The sequence below is a fragment of the Pungitius pungitius genome, chromosome 12, assembly GCF_949316345.1.
Source record: "Pungitius pungitius chromosome 12, fPunPun2.1, whole genome shotgun sequence".
Classification (NCBI taxonomy): domain Eukaryota; kingdom Metazoa; phylum Chordata; class Actinopteri; order Perciformes; family Gasterosteidae; genus Pungitius; species Pungitius pungitius.
In genome coordinates this window covers 15,477,168-15,490,661 of record NC_084911.1, presented here as the reverse complement: position 1 = coordinate 15,490,661, position 13,494 = coordinate 15,477,168, and the positions used below count along the sequence as shown (strand labels likewise).

Genomic DNA, 13,494 nt, shown 5'->3' with positions numbered 1-13,494 from the left:
CATTGTCCTGGGAGGTTTTAAAAGTGTTAAAATGCAGTGTCAGCCTTATGGCAATTCGACCCAAGCGCTCTGTGTAGAGGGGGATTAGCTCAAATGGTAGAGCGCTCGCTTAGCATGCGAGAAGTAGCGGGATAGATGCCCGCATCCTCCATTATTCCTAATTTTCAGACAAGGAGATAGTGACAATAATCAGCAAAGGCCAAAACACTCGGCCGCCAAGTCTTACTTTAGACTAGGTTTTTACAAACATTTAGTTGATTTCGACCGTCTTATTGACCAAACAATTTTTCTCAATCACCTTAAAGGTGTTGTAAAAATGTATGTTGATGGGTTGAGAAGAATACTCTGTTACATTACAGGGTTGGCTTTAGATGAGGTCTTGACAATCTGAGCCCTTTGCTCCAACCAAATTGGAACTAGGGCAACAGATGTGAATTTCGTGGTGGTGACTTGTAAATGTATTTGGTCAAATAAAAGTGGAATGCGACGAGAATGGGATTCGAACCCATGCGTGCAGAGCACAATGGATTAGCAGTCCATCGCCTTAACCACTCGGCCACCTCGTCTTGTTTGGTCTGAGCTTGCGGCATAATTTGATATTAATCGTAGCATGTGTTCATTGTCCTGGGAGGGTTTAAAAGTGTTTAAATGCAGTGTCAGCCTTATGGCAATTCGACCCAAGCGCTCTGTGTAGAGGGGGATTAGCTCAAATGGTAGAGCGCTCGCTTAGCATGCGAGAAGTAGCGGGATCAATGCCAGCATCCTCCATTATTCCTAATTTTTAGACAAGGAGATAGTGACAATAATCAGCAAAGGCCAAAACACTCGGCCGCCAAGTCTTACTTTAGACTAGGTTTTTTCAAACAGTTAGTTGATTTCGACCGTCTTATTGACCAAACAATGTTTCTCAATCACCTTAAAGGTGTTGTAAAAACGTATGTTGATGGGTTGAGAAGAATACTCTGTTACATTACAGGGTTGGCTTTAGATGAGGTCTTGACAATCTGAGCCCTTTGCTCCAACCAAATTGGAACTAGGGCAACAGATGTGAATTTCGTGGTGGTGACTTATAAATGTATTTGGTCAAAAAGAAGAGGAATGCGACGAGAATGGGATTCGAACCCATGCGTGCAGAGCACAATGGATTAGCAGTCCATCGCCTTAACCACTCGGCCACCTCGTCTTGTTTGGTCTGAGCTTGCGGCATTTTATGGTAATTATCGTAGCATGTTTTCATTGTCCTGGGAGGTTTTAAAAGTGTTAAAATGCAGTGTCAGCCTTATGGCAATTCGACCCAAGCGCTCTGTGTAGAGGGGGATTAGCTCAAATGGTAGAGCGCTCGCTTAGCATGCGAGAAGTAGCGGGATCGATGCCCGCATCCTCCATTATTCCTAATTTTCAGACAAGGAGATAGTGACAATAATCAGCAAAGGCCAAAACACTCGGCCGCCAAGTCTTGTTTGGTCTGAGCTTGCGGCATTTTATGGTAATTATCGTAGCAGGTGTTCATTGTCCTGGGAGGTTTTAAAAGCGTTTAAATGCAGTGTCAGCCTTATGGCAATTCGACCCAAGCGCTCTGTGTAGAGGGGGATTAGCTCAAATGGTAGAGCGCTCGCTTAGCATGCGAGAAGTAGCGGGATCGATGCCCGCATCCTCCATTATTCCTAATTTTCAGACAAGGAGATAGTGACAATAACCAGCAAAGGCCAAAACACTCGGCCGCCAAGTCTTACTTTAGACTAGGTTTTTACGAACATTTAGTTGATTTCGACCGTCTTATTGACCAAACAATTTTTCTCAATCACCTTAAAGGTGTTGTAAAAACGTATGTTGATGGGTTGAGAAGAATACTCTGTTACATTACAGGGTTGGCTTTAGATGAGGTGTGGACAATCTGAGCCCTTTGCTTCAACCAAATTGGAACTAGGGCAACAGATGTGAATTTGGTGGTGGTGACTTGTAAATGTATTTGGTCAAATAAAAGTTGAATGCGACGAGAATGGGATTCGAACCCATGCGTGCAGAGCACAATGGATTAGCAGTCCATCGCCTTAACCACTCGGCCACCTCGTCTTGTTTGGTCTGAGCTTGCGGCATTTTATGGTAATTATCGTAGCATGTTTTCATTGTCCTGGGAGGGTTTAAAAGTGTTTAAATGCAGTGTCAGCCTTATGGCAATTCGACCCACGCGCTCTGCGTAGAGGGGGGTTAGCTCAAATGGTAGAGCGCTCGCTTAGCATGCGAGAAGTAGCGGGATCGATGCCCGCATCCTCCATTATTCCTAATTTTCAGACAAGGAGATAGTGACAATAATCAGCAAAGGCCAAAACACTCGGCCGCCAAGTCTTACTTTAGACTAGGTTTTTACGAACATTTAGTTGATTTCGACCGTCTTATTGACCAAACCATTTTTCTCAATCACCTTAAAGGTGTTGTAAAAATGTATGTTGATGGGTTGAGAAGAATACTCTGTTACATTACAGGGTTGGCTTTAGAAGAGGTGTGGACAATCTGAGCCCTTTGCTCCAACCAAATTGGAACTAGGGCAACAGATGTGAATTTCGTGGTGGTGAATTGTAAATGTATTTGGTCAAATTAAAGTGGAATGCGACGAGAATGGGATTCGAACCCATGCGTGCAGAGCACAATGGATTAGCAGTCCATCGCCTTAACCACTCGGCCACCTCGTCTTGTTTGGTCTGAGCTTGCGGCATAATTTGATAATAATCGTAGCATGTGTTCATTGTCCTGGGAGGGTTTAAAAGTGTTTAAATGCAGTGTCAGCCTTATGGCAATTCGACCCACGCGCTCTGCGTAGAGGGGGGTTAGCTCAAATGGTAGAGCGCTCGCTTAGCATGCGAGAAGTAGCAGGATCGATGCCCGCATCCTCCATTATTCCTAATTTTCAGACAAGGAGATAGTGACAATAATCAGCAAAGGCCAAAACACTCGGCCGCCAAGTCTTGTTTGGTCTGAGCTTGCGGCATTTTATGGTAATTATCGTAGCAGGTGTTCATTGTCCTGGGAGGTTTTAAAAGCGTTTAAATGCAGTGTCAGCCTTATGGCAATTCGACCCAAGCGCTCTGTGTAGAGGGGGATTAGCTCAAATGGTAGAGCGCTCGCTTAGCATGCGAGAAGTAGCGGGATCGATGCCCGCATCCTCCATTATTCCTAATTTTCAGACAAGGAGATAGTGACAATAACCAGCAAAGGCCAAAACACTCGGCCGCCAAGTCTTACTTTAGACTAGGTTTTTACGAACATTTAGTTGATTTCGACCGTCTTATTGACCAAACAATTTTTCTCAATCACCTTAAAGGTGTTGTAAAAATGTATGTTGATGGGTTGAGAAGAATACTCTGTTACATTACAGGGTTGGCTTTAGATGAGGTCTTGACAATCTGAGCCCTTTGCTCCAACCAAATTGGAACTAGGGCAACAGATGTGAATTTCGTGGTGGTGACTTGTAAATGTATTTGGTCAAATAAAAGTGGAATGCGACGAGAATGGGATTCGAACCCATGCGTGCAGAGCACAATGGATTAGCAGTCCATCGCCTTAACCACTCGGCCACCTCGTCTTGTTTGGTCTGAGCTTGCGGCATAATTTGATAATAATCGTAGCATGTGTTCATTGTCCTGGGAGGGTTTAAAAGTGTTTAAATGCAGTGTCAGCCTTATGGCAATTCGACCCACGCGCTCTGCGTAGAGGGGGGTTAGCTCAAATGGTAGAGCGCTCGCTTAGCATGCGAGAAGTAGCGGGATCGATGCCCGCATCCTCCATTATTCCTAATTTTCAGACAAGGAGATAGTGACAATAATCAGCAAAGGCCAAAACACTCGGCCGCCAAGTCTTGTTTGGTCTGAGCTTGCGGCATTTTATGGTAATTATCGTAGCAGGTGTTCATTGTCCTGGGAGGTTTTAAAAGCGTTTAAATGCAGTGTCAGCCTTATGGCAATTCGACCCAAGCGCTCTGTGTAGAGGGGGATTAGCTCAAATGGTAGAGCGCTCGCTTAGCATGCGAGAAGTAGCGGGATCGATGCCCGCATCCTCCATTATTCCTAATTTTCAGACAAGGAGATAGTGACAATAACCAGCAAAGGCCAAAACACTCGGCCGCCAAGTCTTACTTTAGACTAGGTTTTTACGAACATTTAGTTGATTTCGACCGTCTTATTGACCAAACAATTTTTCTCAATCACCTTAAAGGTGTTGTAAAAATGTATGTTGATGGGTTGAGAAGAATACTCTGTTACATTACAGGGTTGGCTTTAGATGAGGTCTTGACAATCTGAGCCCTTTGCTCCAACCAAATTGGAACTAGGGCAACAGATGTGAATTTCGTGGTGGTGACTTGTAAATGTATTTGGTCAAATAAAAGTGGAATGCGACGAGAATGGGATTCGAACCCATGCGTGCAGAGCACAATGGATTAGCAGTCCATCGCCTTAACCACTCGGCCACCTCGTCTTGTTTGGTCTGAGCTTGCGGCATTTTATGGTAATTATCGTAGCATGTTTTCATTGTCCTAGGAGGTTTTAAAAGCGTTTAAATGCATGTGTCAGGCTTATGGCAATTCGACCCAAGCGCTCTGTGTAGAGGGGGATTAGCTCAAATGGTAGAGCGCTCGCTTAGCATGCGAGAAGTAGCGGGATCGATGCCCGCATTCTCCATTATTTCTAATTTTTAGACAAGGAGATAGTGGCAATAATCAGCAAAGGCCAAAACACTCGGCTGCCAAGTCTTACTTTAGACTAGGTTTTTACGAACATTTAGTTGATTTCGACCGTCTTATTGACTAAACAATCTTTCTCAATCAACTTAAAGGTGTTGTAAAAACGTATGTTGATGGGTTGAGAAGAATCCTCTGTTACATTACAGGGTTGGCTTTAGATGAGGTGTGGACAATCTGAGCCCTTTGCTCCAACCAAATTGGAACTAGGGCAACAGATGTGAATTTCGTGGTGGTGACTTGTAAATGTATTTGGTCAAATAAAAGTGGAATGCGACGAGAATGGGATTCGAACCCATGCGTGCAGAGCACAATGGATTAGCAGTCCATCGCCTTAACCACTCGGCCACCTCGTCTTGTTTGGTCTGAGCTTGCGGCATAATTTGATATTAATCGTAGCATGTGTTCATTGTCCTGGGAGGGTTTAAAAGTGTTTAAATGCAGTGTCAGCCTTATGGCAATTCGACCCAAGCGCTCTGTGTAGAGGGGGATTAGCTCAAATGGTAGAGCGCTCGCTTAGCATGCGAGAAGTAGCGGGATCGATGCCCGCATTCTCCATTATTCCTAATTTTTAGACAAGGAGATAGTGACAATAATCAGCAAAGGCCAAAACACTCGGCCGCCAAGTCTTGTTTAATAGGAGCTTGCGGCATAATTTGATAATTATCGTAGCATGTTTTTATTGTCCTGGGAGGTTTTAAAAGTGTTAAAATGCAGTGTCAGCCTTATGGCAATTCGACCCAAGCGCTCTGTGTAGAGGGGGATTAGCTCAAATGGTAGAGCGCTCGCTTAGCATGCGAGAAGTAGCGGGATCGATGCCCGCATCCTCCATTATTCCTAATTTTCAGACAAGGAGATAGTGACAATAATCAGCAAAGGCCAAAACACTCGGCCGCCAAGTCTTACTTTAGACTAGGTTTTTAAAAACATTTAGTTGATTTCGACCGTCTTATTGACCAAACAATGTTTCTCAATCACCTTAAAGGTGTTGTAAAAACGTATGTTGATGGGTTGAGAAAAATACTCTGTTACATTACAGGGTTGGCTTTAGATGAGGTCTTGACAATCTGAGCCCTTTGCTCCAACCAAATTGGAACTAGGGCAACAGATGTGAATTTCGTGGTGGTGACTTGTAAATGTATTTGGTCAAAAAGAAGAGGAATGCGACGAGAATGGGATTCGAACCCATGCGTGCAGAGCACAATGGATTAGCAGTCCATCGCCTTAACCCCTCGGCCACCTCGTCTTGTTTGGTCTGAGCTTGCGGCATTTTATGGTAATTATCGTAGCATGTTTTCATTGTCCTAGGAGGTTTTAAAAGCGTTTAAATGCATGTGTCAGGCTTATGGCAATTCGACCCAAGCGCTCTGTGTAGAGGGGGATTAGCTCAAATGGTAGAGCGCTCGCTTAGCATGCGAGAAGTAGCGGGATCGATGCCCGCATTCTCCATTATTTCTAATTTTTAGACAAGGAGATAGTGGCAATAATCAGCAAAGGCCAAAACACTCGGCTGCCAAGTCTTACTTTAGACTAGGTTTTTACGAACATTTAGTTGATTTCGACCGTCTTATTGACTAAACAATCTTTCTCAATCAACTTAAAGGTGTTGTAAAAACGTATGTTGATGGGTTGAGAAGAATCCTCTGTTACATTACAGGGTTGGCTTTAGATGAGGTGTGGACAATCTGAGCCCTTTGCTCCAACCAAATTGGAACTAGGGCAACAGATGTGAATTTCGTGGTGGTGACTTGTAAATGTATTTGGTCAAATAAAAGTGGAATGCGACGAGAATGGGATTCGAACCCATGCGTGCAGAGCACAATGGATTAGCAGTCCATCGCCTTAACCACTCGGCCACCTCGTCTTGTTTGGTCTGAGCTTGCGGCATTTTATGGTAATTATCGTAGCATGTTTTCATTGTCCTAGGAGGTTTTAAAAGCGTTTAAATGCATGTGTCAGGCTTATGGCAATTCGACCCAAGCGCTCTGTGTAGAGGGGGATTAGCTCAAATGGTAGAGCGCTCGCTTAGCATGCGAGAAGTAGCGGGATCGATGCCCGCATTCTCCATTATTTCTAATTTTTAGACAAGGAGATAGTGGCAATAATCAGCAAAGGCCAAAACACTCGGCTGCCAAGTCTTACTTTAGACTAGGTTTTTACGAACATTTAGTTGATTTCGACCGTCTTATTGACCAAACAATGTTTCTCAATCACCTTAAAGGTGTTGTAAAAACGTATGTTGATGGGTTGAGAAGAATACTCTGTTACATTACAGGGTTGGCTTTAGATGAGGTCTTGACAATCTGAGCCCTTTGCTCCAACCAAATTGGAACTAGGGCAACAGATGTGAATTTCGTGGTGGTGACTTGTAAATGTATTTGGTCAAAAAGAAGAGGAATGCGACGAGAATGGGATTCGAACCCATGCGTGCAGAGCACAATGGATTAGCAGTCCATCGCCTTAACAACTCGGCCACCTCGTCTTGTTTGGTCTGAGCTTGAGGCATAATTTGATAATTATCGTAGCATGTGTTCATTGTCCTGGGAGGGTTTAAAAGTGTTTAAATGCAGTGTCAGCCTTATGGCAATTCGACCCAAGCGCTCTGTGTAGAGGGGGATTAGCTCAAATGGTAGAGCGCTCGCTTAGCATGCGAGAAGTAGCGGGATCGATGCCCGCATTCTCCATTATTCCTAATTTTTAGACAAGGAGATAGTGACAATAATCAGCAAAGGCCAAAACACTCGGCCGCCAAGTCTTGTTTAATAGGAGCTTGCGGCATAATTTGATAATTATCGTAGCATGTTTTTATTGTCCTGGGAGGTTTTAAAAGTGTTAAAATGCAGTGTCAGCCTTATGGCAATTCGACCCAAGCGCTCTGTGTAGAGGGGGATTAGCTCAAATGGTAGAGCGCTCGCTTAGCATGCGAGAAGTAGCGGGATCGATGCCCGCATCCTCCATTATTCCTAATTTTCAGACAAGGAGATAGTGACAATAATCAGCAAAGGCCAAAACACTCGGCCGCCAAGTCTTACTTTAGATTAGGTTTTTACAAACATTTAGTTGATTTCGACCGTCTTATTGACCAAACAATGTTTCTCAATCACCTTAAAGGTGTTGTAAAAACGTATGTTGATGGGTTGAGAAGAATACTCTGTTACATTACAGGGTTGGCTTTAGATGAGGTCTTGACAATCTGAGCCCTTTGCTCCAACCAAATTGGAACTAGGGCAACAGATGTGAATTTCGTGGTGGTGACTTGTAAATGTATTTGGTCAAAAAGAAGAGGAATGCGACGAGAATGGGATTCGAACCCATGCGTGCAGAGCACAATGGATTAGCAGTCCATCGCCTTAACCACTCGGCCACCTCGTCTTGTTTGGTCTGACCTTGCGGCATAATTTGATAATAATCGTAGCATGTGTTCATTGTCCTGGGAGGGTTTAAAAGTGTTTAAATGCAGTGTCAGCCTTATGGCAATTCGACCCACGCGCTCTGTGTAGAGGGGGATTAGCTCAAATGGTAGAGCGCTCGCTTAGCATGCGAGAAGTAGCGGGATCGATGCCCGCATCCTCCATTATTCCTAATTTTCAGACAAGGAGATAGTGACAATAATCAGCAAAGGCCAAAACACTCGGCCGCCAAGTCTTACTTTAGACTAGGTTTTTACGAACATTTAGTTGATTTCGACCGTCTTATTGACCAAACAATTTTTCTCAATCACCTTAAAGGTGTTGTAAAAACGTATGTTGATGGGTTGAGAAGAATACTCTGTTACATTACAGGGTTGGCTTTAGATGAGGTGTGGACAATCTGAGCCCTTTGCTCCAACCAAATTGGAACTAGGGCAACAGATGTGAATTGCGTAGTGGTGACTTGTAAATGTATTTGGTCAAATAAAAGTGGAATGCGACGAGAATGGGATTCGAACCCATGCGTGCAGAGCACAATGGATTAGCAGTCCATCGCCTTAACCACTCGGCCACCTCGTCTTGTTTGGTCTGACCTTGCGGCATAATTTGATAATAATCGTAGCATGTGTTCATTGTCCTGGGAGGGTTTAAAAGTGTTTAAATGCAGTGTCAGCCTTATGGCAATTCGACCCACGCGCTCTGTGTAGAGGGGGATTAGCTCAAATGGTAGAGCGCTCGCTTAGCATGCGAGAAGTAGCGGGATCGATGCCCGCATCCTCCATTATTCCTAATTTTCAGACAAGGAGATAGTGACAATAATCAGCAAAGGCCAAAACACTCGGCCGCCAAGTCTTACTTTAGACTAGGTTTTTACGAACATTTAGTTGATTTCGACCGTCTTATTGACCAAACAATTTTTCTCAATCACCTTAAAGGTGTTGTAAAAACGTATGTTGATGGGTTGAGAAGAATACTCTGTTACATTACAGGGTTGGCTTTAGATGAGGTGTGGACAATCTGAGCCCTTTGCTTCAACCAAATTGGAACTAGGGCAACAGATGTGAATTTCGTGGTGGTGACTTGTAAATGTATTTGGTCAAATAAAAGTGGAATGCGACGAGAATGGGATTCGAACCCATGCGTGCAGAGCACAATGGATTAGCAGTCCATCGCCTTAACCACTCGGCCACCTCGTCTTGTTTGGTCTGAGCTTGCGGCATAATTTGATAATAATCGTAGCATGTGTTCATTGTCCTGGGAGGGTTTAAAAGTGTTTAAATGCAGTGTCAGCCTTATGGCAATTCGACCCACGCGCTCTGCGTAGAGGGGGGTTAGCTCAAATGGTAGAGCGCTCGCTTAGCATGCGAGAAGTAGCGGGATCGATGCCCGCATCCTCCATTATTCCTAATTTTCAGACAAGGAGATAGTGACAATAATCAGCAAAGGCCAAAACACTCGGCCGCCAAGTCTTACTTTAGACTAGGTTTTTACGAACATTTAGTTGATTTCGACCGTCTTATTGACCAAACAATTTTTCTCAATCACCTTAAAGGTGTTGTAAAAATGTATGTTGATGGGTTGAGAAGAATACTCTGTTACATTACAGGGTTGGCTTTAGATGAGGTGTGGACAATCTGAGCCCTTTGCTCCAACCAAATTGGAACTAGGGCAACAGATGTGAATTTCGTGGTGGTGACTTGTAAATGTATTTGGTCAAATAAAAGTGGAATGCGACGAGAATGGGATTCGAACCCATGCGTGCAGAGCACAATGGATTAGCAGTCCATCGCCTTAACAACTCGGCCACCTCGTCTTGTTTGGTCTGAGCTTGAGGCATAATTTGATAATTATCGTAGCATGTGTTCATTGTCCTGGGAGGGTTTAAAAGTGTTTAAATGCAGTGTCAGCCTTATGGCAATTCGACCCAAGCGGTCTGTGTAGAGGGGGATTAGCTCAAATGGTAGAGCGCTCGCTTAGCGTGCGAGAAGTAGCGGGATCGATGCCCGCATTCTCCATTATTCCTAATTTTTAGACAAGGAGATAGTGACAATAATCAGCAAAGGCCAAAACACTCGGCCGCCAAGTCTTGTTCAATAGGAGCTTGCGGCATAATTTGATAATTATCGTAGCATGTTTTTATTGTCCTGGGAGGTTTTAAAAGTGTTAAAATGCAGTGTCAGCCTTATGGCAATTCGACCCAAGCGCTCTGTGTAGAGGGGGATTAGCTCAAATGGTAGAGCGCTCGCTTAGCATGCGAGAAGTAGCGGGATCGATGCCCGCATTCTCCATTATTCCTAATTTTTAGACAAGGAGATAGTGACAATAATCAGCAAAGGCCAAAACACTCGGCCGCCAAGTCTTGTTTAATAGGAGCTTGCGGCATAATTTGATAATTATCGTAGCATGTTTTTATTGTCCTGGGAGGTTTTAAAAGTGTTAAAATGCAGTGTCAGCCTTATGGCAATTCGACCCAAGCGCTCTGTGTAGAGGGGGATTAGCTCAAATGGTAGAGCGCTCGCTTAGCATGCGAGAAGTAGCGGGATCGATGCCCGCATCCTCCATTATTCCTAATTTTCAGACAAGGAGATAGTGACAATAATCAGCAAAGGCCAAAACACTCGGCCGCCAAGTCTTACTTTAGATTAGGTTTTTACAAACATTTAGTTGATTTCGACCGTCTTATTGACCAAACAATGTTTCTCAATCACCTTAAAGGTGTTGTAAAAACGTATGTTGATGGGTTGAGAAGAATACTCTGTTACATTACAGGGTTGGCTTTAGATGAGGTCTTGACAATCTGAGCCCTTTGCTCCAACCAAATTGGAACTAGGGCAACAGATGTGAATTTCGTGGTGGTGACTTGTAAATGTATTTGGTCAAAAAGAAGAGGAATGCAACGAGAATGGGATTCGAACCCATGCGTGCAGAGCACAATGGATTAGCAGTCCATCGCCTTAACCACTCGGCCACCTCGTCTTGTTTGGTCTGACCTTGCGGCATAATTTGATAATAATCGTAGCATGTGTTCATTGTCCTGGGAGGGTTTAAAAGTGTTTAAATGCAGTGTCAGCCTTATGGCAATTCGACCCACGCGCTCTGTGTAGAGGGGGATTAGCTCAAATGGTAGAGCGCTCGCTTAGCATGCGAGAAGTAGCGGGATCGATGCCCGCATCCTCCATTATTCCTAATTTTCAGACAAGGAGATAGTGACAATAATCAGCAAAGGCCAAAACACTCGGCCGCCAAGTCTTACTTTAGACTAGGTTTTTACGAACATTTAGTTGATTTCGACCGTCTTATTGACCAAACAATTTTTCTCAATCACCTTAAAGGTGTTGTAAAAACGTATGTTGATGGGTTGAGAAGAATACTCTGTTACATTACAGGGTTGGCTTTAGATGAGGTGTGGACAATCTGAGCCCTTTGCTCCAACCAAATTGGAACTAGGGCAACAGATGTGAATTGCGTAGTGGTGACTTGTAAATGTATTTGGTCAAATAAAAGTGGAATGCGACGAGAATGGGATTCGAACCCATGCGTGCAGAGCACAATGGATTAGCAGTCCATCGCCTTAACCACTCGGCCACCTCGTCTTGTTTGGTCTGACCTTGCGGCATAATTTGATAATAATCGTAGCATGTGTTCATTGTCCTGGGAGGGTTTAAAAGTGTTTAAATGCAGTGTCAGCCTTATGGCAATTCGACCCACGCGCTCTGTGTAGAGGGGGATTAGCTCAAATGGTAGAGCGCTCGCTTAGCATGCGAGAAGTAGCGGGATCGATGCCCGCATCCTCCATTATTCCTAATTTTCAGACAAGGAGATAGTGACAATAATCAGCAAAGGCCAAAACACTCGGCCGCCAAGTCTTGTTCAATAGGAGCTTGCGGCATAATTTGATAATTATCGTAGCATGTTTTTATTGTCCTGGGAGGTTTTAAAAGTGTTAAAATGCAGTGTCAGCCTTATGGCAATTCGACCCAAGCGCTCTGTGTAGAGGGGGATTAGCTCAAATGGTAGAGCGCTCGCTTAGCATGCGAGAAGTAGCGGGATCGATGCCCGCATCCTCCATTATTCCTAATTTTCAGACAAGGAGATAGTGACAATAATCAGCAAAGGCCAAAACACTCGGCCGCCAAGTCTTACTTTAGATTAGGTTTTTACAAACATTTAGTTGATTTCGACCGTCTTATTGACCAAACAATGTTTCTCAATCACCTTAAAGGTGTTGTAAAAACGTATGTTGATGGGTTGAGAAGAATACTCTGTTACATTACAGGGTTGGCTTTAGATGAGGTCTTGACAATCTGAGCCCTTTGCTCCAACCAAATTGGAACTAGGGCAACAGATGTGAATTTCGTGGTGGTGACTTGTAAATGTATTTGGTCAAAAAGAAGAGGAATGCGACGAGAATGGGATTCGAACCCATGCGTGCAGAGCACAATGGATTAGCAGTCCATCGCCTTAACCACTCGGCCACCTCGTCTTGTTTGGTCTGACCTTGCGGCATAATTTGATAATAATCGTAGCATGTGTTCATTGTCCTGGGAGGGTTTAAAAGTGTTTAAATGCAGTGTCAGCCTTATGGCAATTCGACCCACGCGCTCTGTGTAGAGGGGGATTAGCTCAAATGGTAGAGCGCTCGCTTAGCATGCGAGAAGTAGCGGGATCGATGCCCGCATCCTCCATTATTCCTAATTTTCAGACAAGGAGATAGTGACAATAATCAGCAAAGGCCAAAACACTCGGCCGCCAAGTCTTACTTTAGACTAGGTTTTTACGAACATTTAGTTGATTTCGACCGTCTTATTGACCAAACAATTTTTCTCAATCACCTTAAAGGTGTTGTAAAAATGTATGTTGATGGGTTGAGAAGAATACTCTGTTACATTACAGGGTTGGCTTTAGATGAGGTGTGGACAATCTGAGCCCTTTGCTCCAACCAAATTGGAACTAGGGCAACAGATGTGAATTTCGTGGTGGTGACTTGTAAATGTATTTGGTCAAATAAAAGTGGAATGCGACGAGAATGGGATTCGAACCCATGCGTGCAGAGCACAATGGATTAGCAGTCCATCGCCTTAACAACTCGGCCACCTCGTCTTGTTTGGTCTGACCTTGCGGCATAATTTGATAATAATCGTAGCATGTGTTCATTGTCCTGGGAGGGTTTAAAAGTGTTTAAATGCAGTGTCAGCCTTATGGCAATTCGACCCACGCGCTCTGTGTAGAGGGGGATTAGCTCAAATGGTAGAGCGCTCGCTTAGCATGCGAGAAGTAGCGGGATCGATGCCCGCATCCTCCATTATTCCTAATTTTCAGACAAGGAGATAGTGACAATAATCAGCAAAGGCC

General features: G+C 44.1%; 18 non-coding genes across 18 annotated transcripts; all 18 read right to left on the bottom strand.

The window, feature by feature from the left end:
- Nucleotides 1–484: 484 nt before the first annotated feature.
- On the bottom strand, nucleotides 485–566 carry trnas-gcu (transfer RNA serine (anticodon GCU)). Its single transcript has one exon. It is a non-coding gene; the product is annotated as a tRNA-Ser (tRNA).
- Nucleotides 567–1,101: 535 nt separating this feature from the next.
- trnas-gcu (transfer RNA serine (anticodon GCU)) lies at nucleotides 1,102–1,183 on the bottom strand. The gene has a single exon. It is a non-coding gene; the product is annotated as a tRNA-Ser (tRNA).
- Nucleotides 1,184–1,991: 808 nt separating this feature from the next.
- trnas-gcu (transfer RNA serine (anticodon GCU)) lies at nucleotides 1,992–2,073 on the bottom strand. The gene has a single exon. It is a non-coding gene; the product is annotated as a tRNA-Ser (tRNA).
- A 535-nt stretch (nucleotides 2,074–2,608) lies between these two features.
- On the bottom strand, nucleotides 2,609–2,690 carry trnas-gcu (transfer RNA serine (anticodon GCU)). Its single transcript has one exon. It is a non-coding gene; the product is annotated as a tRNA-Ser (tRNA).
- Nucleotides 2,691–3,498: 808 nt separating this feature from the next.
- Nucleotides 3,499–3,580, bottom strand: trnas-gcu (transfer RNA serine (anticodon GCU)). The gene has a single exon. It is a non-coding gene; the product is annotated as a tRNA-Ser (tRNA).
- Nucleotides 3,581–4,388: 808 nt separating this feature from the next.
- trnas-gcu (transfer RNA serine (anticodon GCU)) lies at nucleotides 4,389–4,470 on the bottom strand. The gene has a single exon. It is a non-coding gene; the product is annotated as a tRNA-Ser (tRNA).
- Nucleotides 4,471–5,006: 536 nt separating this feature from the next.
- On the bottom strand, nucleotides 5,007–5,088 carry trnas-gcu (transfer RNA serine (anticodon GCU)). Its single transcript has one exon. It is a non-coding gene; the product is annotated as a tRNA-Ser (tRNA).
- Nucleotides 5,089–5,896: 808 nt separating this feature from the next.
- On the bottom strand, nucleotides 5,897–5,978 carry trnas-gcu (transfer RNA serine (anticodon GCU)). Its single transcript has one exon. It is a non-coding gene; the product is annotated as a tRNA-Ser (tRNA).
- A 536-nt stretch (nucleotides 5,979–6,514) lies between these two features.
- On the bottom strand, nucleotides 6,515–6,596 carry trnas-gcu (transfer RNA serine (anticodon GCU)). Its single transcript has one exon. It is a non-coding gene; the product is annotated as a tRNA-Ser (tRNA).
- A 536-nt stretch (nucleotides 6,597–7,132) lies between these two features.
- Nucleotides 7,133–7,214, bottom strand: trnas-gcu (transfer RNA serine (anticodon GCU)). Its single transcript has one exon. It is a non-coding gene; the product is annotated as a tRNA-Ser (tRNA).
- Nucleotides 7,215–8,022: 808 nt separating this feature from the next.
- trnas-gcu (transfer RNA serine (anticodon GCU)) lies at nucleotides 8,023–8,104 on the bottom strand. The gene has a single exon. It is a non-coding gene; the product is annotated as a tRNA-Ser (tRNA).
- Nucleotides 8,105–8,639: 535 nt separating this feature from the next.
- Nucleotides 8,640–8,721, bottom strand: trnas-gcu (transfer RNA serine (anticodon GCU)). The gene has a single exon. It is a non-coding gene; the product is annotated as a tRNA-Ser (tRNA).
- A 535-nt stretch (nucleotides 8,722–9,256) lies between these two features.
- Nucleotides 9,257–9,338, bottom strand: trnas-gcu (transfer RNA serine (anticodon GCU)). The gene has a single exon. It is a non-coding gene; the product is annotated as a tRNA-Ser (tRNA).
- Nucleotides 9,339–9,873: 535 nt separating this feature from the next.
- Nucleotides 9,874–9,955, bottom strand: trnas-gcu (transfer RNA serine (anticodon GCU)). Its single transcript has one exon. It is a non-coding gene; the product is annotated as a tRNA-Ser (tRNA).
- Nucleotides 9,956–11,036: 1,081 nt separating this feature from the next.
- On the bottom strand, nucleotides 11,037–11,118 carry trnas-gcu (transfer RNA serine (anticodon GCU)). Its single transcript has one exon. It is a non-coding gene; the product is annotated as a tRNA-Ser (tRNA).
- Nucleotides 11,119–11,653: 535 nt separating this feature from the next.
- Nucleotides 11,654–11,735, bottom strand: trnas-gcu (transfer RNA serine (anticodon GCU)). Its single transcript has one exon. It is a non-coding gene; the product is annotated as a tRNA-Ser (tRNA).
- Nucleotides 11,736–12,543: 808 nt separating this feature from the next.
- On the bottom strand, nucleotides 12,544–12,625 carry trnas-gcu (transfer RNA serine (anticodon GCU)). Its single transcript has one exon. It is a non-coding gene; the product is annotated as a tRNA-Ser (tRNA).
- A 535-nt stretch (nucleotides 12,626–13,160) lies between these two features.
- Nucleotides 13,161–13,242, bottom strand: trnas-gcu (transfer RNA serine (anticodon GCU)). Its single transcript has one exon. It is a non-coding gene; the product is annotated as a tRNA-Ser (tRNA).
- Between the last annotated feature and the right edge of the window lie 252 nt (nucleotides 13,243–13,494).